Source organism: Sprattus sprattus (assembly GCF_963457725.1).
Source record: "Sprattus sprattus genome assembly, chromosome: 12".
Classification (NCBI taxonomy): domain Eukaryota; kingdom Metazoa; phylum Chordata; class Actinopteri; order Clupeiformes; family Clupeidae; genus Sprattus; species Sprattus sprattus.
In genome coordinates this window covers 25,452,237-25,458,786 of record NC_137910.1, presented here as the reverse complement: position 1 = coordinate 25,458,786, position 6,550 = coordinate 25,452,237, and positions in this window count along the sequence as shown.

The window sequence follows — 6,550 nt, the reverse complement described above, 5'->3', positions numbered from 1 at the left end:
CAAGAAGAGCTCGACTAATGTCTGTGAGGTGGGGTAACTCCCTCAGAGAGCTCATGTGCATATCCTCGTAGAAGTCCCATGTCTTGTGCTTTTGGGGGGGGGGGGCGGGGCGGGACGACGAAATTGCGACATTTTAAAAAGCAAGAAGCGTTTTCAGATAAAGCCATAATTAAACATCATTATTGAATCTTGCTTTTAATTATTGTGATAGAAATTCCGTGGTTGTGATCTGTGGGGCTATTATTAGAAGAGGCGAGGAAGAGAGCCCTTCTGTGGCTGCTGTGCAGATGCGACAGGACACTTTTAACTGTAAAATGAGCTCACTCCCCCACTGCTGGTGATGACACCATGATGCCTGCCACACATCCGCCAAAGAAAAAAGAAAAGAAAAGTGAAAAAGTCAATTATGGAACGGAGGAGGATGGACTGTTCCCATAGGCCGTGCTCTTGTAATCAGATTGCGGTTGGACAAAGAAACCAGTCCTTCAGCTGCCCTGAAAAACAACCACAGAAGCACAGCTATATTTTCATGGAGGAAAAAAAAAGCAGTAACTATCAGCCATATTACAGACTGAAGTGGTAGGTTAAGATAGATTCAAACTGGAAGTCACACAGAGGCCACCCCAAAGCCCTTATTACGTTTCAATCCCACCCTAAAACGGAGCTGCAAAACAACTTGGGCAATTGTTAAAGTCAGAGTTCGGGTGCAATACACAGGCCTATCTCAGAAAGTGCCAGGGCATTTTTAGCAACTCATATGTTGTTATAGACGGACTGAATGTTCAAGACAAACTACAATGTTTACCCACCAAGCAAAATACTCCCATTGCTGGGTGTCAGTAATATCAACATCCGTAGCCTATTTTACCAAGATCAGTATCGGTAGTGACAGACAGCAGGAACTGTGTTCAAGCCATAAATCCCCCGTGAACTGCCACAAACCTGTCTTTAAGTCATATAGTTTGGGTGAAAAAAAGACTTACATTTTCTCGCATTTTTACCTAGACAGTGGTAAGGACTGCAGTTATTTAAAGGTGAACTGCCAGTCACTCACGCCTGATTAACACCTTCTGAAATAAGGCTCTCGCCAAGGTCTGCTTCTCATTAGATGACTGATAGGGTCTTGGGTAACAAATTGAACAGGCCTGGAATTGTAGGTATGTCAACATGGTTTCATAATTTCGTGACCTCTCCCACCATCTGATAAACTGCAGTATTTTCAGTTGACACCAGTAAACAGTAATTACTTAGCCATTATCTGATGAAGCCAAATAACTTCCCTCTGGCTCAGAATAATACGGAAACAGAGACGCATGTACAATTCTTGAGTGTAGTATTCAATACGTAAGACAAGTTAAGGTTTCATAAAGCACATTCTGGACGCTCCCCTGCTTTTTCGTTTTATATAAAAACCGGCCGAGTTTTTTCCATGTGTTCCACAGGGACGCTGTGTGTCACTCCCTGTGGGACTTCCGGGAAGATCCCCCCCCTTAAATCAGCACGATCAGTGATTAGCATTCCAGAGACTACAGTTAAATTACCATGAGAACATGAACTCCACCATTTTAGCAGCTTATTTTAACCCCAAGGTTTTTTGAAGCCGTGCTGACATCTGCCTCATCTCACCGTACACAGATCATTGAATGTCATCTGTTTACATACGCCATAAACAAGGCTCTATCTATTGGTAGCTATTAAGGAGCGCAGGAGTTTCCTTTTAACCCGGAGACCGCTTTGTACTTATGAAAAATGGCACACTCGCACAGGCGGAGGCAACCGCTGCCGTGCCCACACAACCCCTTGACCCCGTTCAGGAGGCTTATCTCCATGGCTGCTTATCACAGCGTAGCTCGTTATCACCCTTCTCTCATCAGCCCCCCTGGAGCCACTCAGGCCCAGAGCGCTGGGAAGCTCCGGCCCTCCGTCAAGCCAGCTCTTGCACTGGAACAGCCTGGTCTTTTGCTGGGATTCCCTCAAGGACTGACTTGTTGTGCTCTTCTCTCCGTCATGCGTGTCGCTGCTGGTTGTGCGGACTGTGGTTGTTTTTCTTTTTTTACCTCCCAGCCTTGTGCTGTGTGGATGGAGGCTCTGGACAGCTTGGTTTAAACCTGCTGCTGCTGCTACTCCTGCTGCACGGACAAGTCATTGGCACACAGAGTCCTCTGGCTGTCAATATGGAGGCTCTCACTTGGAGTCTTCACCCTACACATGAAAAGAGAGATGTCATCTCAAATAACACAAGACGTTCAATTTTACAACCCCCTTTCCCAATAAATTCCTTTGAATTCAATGTGTTTTGAATTATAATGTCTGACTCTACAAATGAAACGTCTTCAGCTAGACCCTTCTGCATCAGAACCTCCCCCCTTCTGTGTCGTACATCTGTTTCATGTCTGCTTGCGTCAGCAACGGGATTAATTGTGATGGTATTCGACCCTTTTATAAACACAGCATGCAGTGAACATCCCAGCACGGGACCTCTAGACCACAGAGAGGAGAGAGAGAGAGAGAGAGAGAGAGAGAGAGAGAGAGAGAGAGAGAGAGAGAGAGAGAGAGAGAGAGAGAGAGAGAGAGAGAGAGAGAGAGAGAGAGAGAGAGAGAGAGAGAGAGAGAGAGAGAGAGAGAGAGAGAGAGAGAGAGAGAGAGAGAGAGAGAGAGAGAGAGAGAGAGAGAGAGAGAGAGAGAGAGAGAGAGAGAGAGAGAGAGAGAGAGAGAGAGAGAGAGATGCAGACAGCGAGAGGAAGAGAGAGAGATGATGCTATCACTGGCATATATCATCTATCTAGTGGCTGGGCCATCATGGCAGGATTAAAGAGAGAGACTTTGCAGAGGTTTTAGTTGGACCTTCATGGTGAGGGTTGGAAGTGTGTAAACCTGCTGTGACTTGTCCTGAGGCCTGATAGTGGATGAAAGGTGGATTCGCCAAATAACTGCCTGACAAGTAGACAGATTTAGCCTTTTAGTCATTTAGCTTCAGCTGCCTTCAGAAAATGAAAAATAGACCTTTTTTTTTAAACAGAACTCCAAAGGGCTCTCCCCCCAAAAAGAATCTGTAAAATCCATGCTTTAAACACTGGTCAGAAATGCATCACTGCTATCAGAGATGTTGTAAGGGAGAAGACAAATGACTGAGGCAAAAATGAATGGGGGAGTTTGAAACACCCAAGATGGAAGATCAATCACTAGATGTCTTGCCCTGTGTTTTAATTGACCAATGACATTGTCTTAAAAGGCATAACTGATGTTTCACCTTACTTGAAGCCTTATTTTGCCTTATTTTAGCGTCTACTGAAAGGTTGTTTATGCTGTTTATGTCAGATGCGCACTTTTCTATGTGGAGTCTTTCTTCATTAGTTAGGAGCCTGATCTTGTTTGCAAAGAAATAGCTGCCCTCAGGCATTGCCAAGATGGCTGCCGATTGGCGAGACTTGCCTCTAAGGACTTTGCTACTATCAACAAGCACTTACCAAGTCTTTGGTTGGCAAAACCAGTTCAGCATTTTGCCTATGACTTAATTTGAAATCCTCTCACTCCTGAATATGTAGACTAGGTCGGGATTGCACTTGTTTTACTCATGACCAAAGTACACAGCTTTCAGTTTCCCGACTCAAACTGACAAGCAGTCTATCATAAGGAGCTCATGGACAAGCTGTCCCACTCATGGAGAAGAACAAAGAGGCAGAATCAACCAGCGCAGGGCCCTGTGTGTGAGTGTGTGTGAGTGTGTGAGTGTGTGAGTGTGTGTGTGTGTGTGTGTGTGTGTGTGTGTGTGTGTGTGTGTGTGTGCGGCAGGGTGGGCCCGGGTGCATGCCACGGATACCACAGAGCCTGTGCCGCATTCAGAGTCACTGGGCGTATGCAGAAGAGTGGAGACACGGGGCACACGCAGTGCGATAGAAAGCGTGTGGACAGCATGGCAGCCATGCACCAGGCCTGAGATCCCACTGGCCATGAGAGGGAGAGAGAGGGCCTGCTGGCTCCAGCAATACCAATGCCAAACCCAGATGAAAGGAAAGGGCTATAAATGCACTCTATTAAAGCGTAAATATATGGTATTAAAAAGCTGTAAACGTTGTAGACTTAATTGTTACACATTTGTGGACACGATGAGGAAAAGGATTGAAACCTAGAAATCTACTTACATGCATAAACAGTGTGTGTGTTGTATTAGTTTGGACATGCATCACACCTTTGGTTATCTGTGGATGGTAAAAATACACAAGAAATAAGAAAAGACCCTACTTCAACTTTTTTTTAGACAATCCTAAGGGGGGGAATTGAGCCCCATTTTAAATGAACACCTCACCTACACACTAACACCTGAACTGGTATTTTATTATCTACAAAATCTCCCAACCACTCATCCATACACATCTCAGAAAATGTGGGCTTCCAGGAAAATTGAAGGTGTCCATTGTTCACAACTGTGTTAAGCTCTGTAGTAAAAAAAAAAATATTTGAATGTATTACAATGTAGGCTACATTTTAATTCCTGAAAATTAAAACCAAACCATGCATACCTAATTATCTGATTGTTCTTTATCTCTATCAGTGTGATAATACTAACTCTGTAAAGATCCGTTGTGTAGTAACATTTCCAGTGCTTTTTTGTAATGTTCCTGCTGACTGTCAGAAGCAGACTTATGTAATAGTTATGGTTGGCTTTCTGCATAATTCAAAAATAACTGTGCTCAGAGGTAAAGGTCTTTATCAGTAGTGTGAGCGAGAGAGAGAGATTTATGGCATCACGTGTAGAGACAGGGTGTTATGTGTATTGTCCAGAGGCATTTCATGTCAAACAACATGTTCTGCTTCAGCATACTATGTGCAGTTGCGGAGAGATAGAGATTGATGGACCTGCTCTTTTTGAAGTTATGATAGGGGGTTATTGGTGAAACTGGTCCTTCCTGTGAGCACTGGCACCTTATATTTAGCACTGGTTGGTACCACTAGGGCGAGCTCCTGAGTGTTTCCCGTGACCGGTCAATAGCTCCCCCCCCAAACCCCCCCCCCCCCCCCCCCCGTCCCTCCCTCTCCCAAAGATGACATCCTAGTTACACCTCTGCCCAGCAGAATATGATGCTAAGAGTCCCTTTTTGACATGATAAACCTGTTCAATTAATGTGTTTTTTATTTTGTTGGCATACTCTGACATACTGGTGTAGTGTTATTTTAACACAGTTCCACGATTCAGTGGTGCACATTACCACAAGTCTGTCAAGTGCTTTTTACAATAAATCTGTGACCCATCTCAAAAACAAGTTAATTTTGCAACTCACCTGTTTCTGCAGTTGCAGACATTGTGTCAACACCACCTTTTTCGTGTTTTTAACAAACCTAATCTTTCATGCTGCAATCACACGGTATATGCAGGGAAGGAGCGGTGATAAATGGCTGGTGGTTTTCTAAAGTGTGCAATTATGCTTGAAGGCACCCAGATTTTTGTGCAATGCGTCTTTGGGAGGGGAGCCAGTTCTTGAGGATTTTGTTTGTTTCTTTTCTCTCTCTCTCTCTCTTTCTCTCTCTATCTCTCTCTCACTCAGAATGCTCTGTGCTTCTTTTACCTTATCCTAAATCCCTGGTCTTTGCTGTTCTATTGAAAACACATGGGGATGTTTTCAGGTAAAAAACACATACCTGATATACTGTTACGTAACACAATGTGCTCCGACGCATTAGAGAGGAAAGACTGAAAAGAGAACATTTCAGTTTCTCATTTCAGGAGCATTAGACAGACTCCAGTGTGGGTGCACTCCATCAAGATTTGAAGAGAGACAAAAAGGAACCATAGGCGTAGCTTCCATTTGCCAATGTGGAATGCCCCTACAGAACACCCTATAGTAAATGAAATTATGACAAAAAAATGTGTTGTTTGGAAACCCCAATATATTTTACACAGCACCACTCCATACAATGTGTGGATGTCCTGAATATGATATACATATGAACCAAATGGGAGTGTGCTTCTCTGATGTGTGCTTTACTAGGGTCTAGACCGTTACCACACAGCGGTCCCTTCTGAGTGTTCCTCCCAGGCTGATGGGAACGCAGCACCGTGGGGACGAGGATGTGAGCAGTCAGTCACCGGGATCCGATGAGTATGACGTGATGGAACACATGAAAGGGGATCTCCCAGACGTTCCCATGTGGTTTGAGTTTCACCCAGCGCGGATCAGTGGGGAATCGTCTGGGGATGGGGACAGCGGGTTGCTTTCCCCCGGCCTGTCACGAAAGCCGGACTAAATCATCGAGGAACGGGGAAAGACGAGCTCGCTAAGCCTCACCTACCTCTCCATCTATCACCCAGCCTGAGAGGTCTGAGTCAGCCTGATGGTTTTAAGACTCATGCTGCTAATAGAAAAAAGGTAGTTCCAAATACAGAATGGGTTTCCAATGACATGACAAGGGATCAGATTGTAAGACTGAAAGTTTTCACGAAGCGTGCTGAACGTGCTCTATAGTTGTCACTAAAAGCAAGCGAAAAGTATTGACAATGAATGTTTCATGAAATTATTTATAGTGAAACCTACTAATGGTGAAATATTTATCA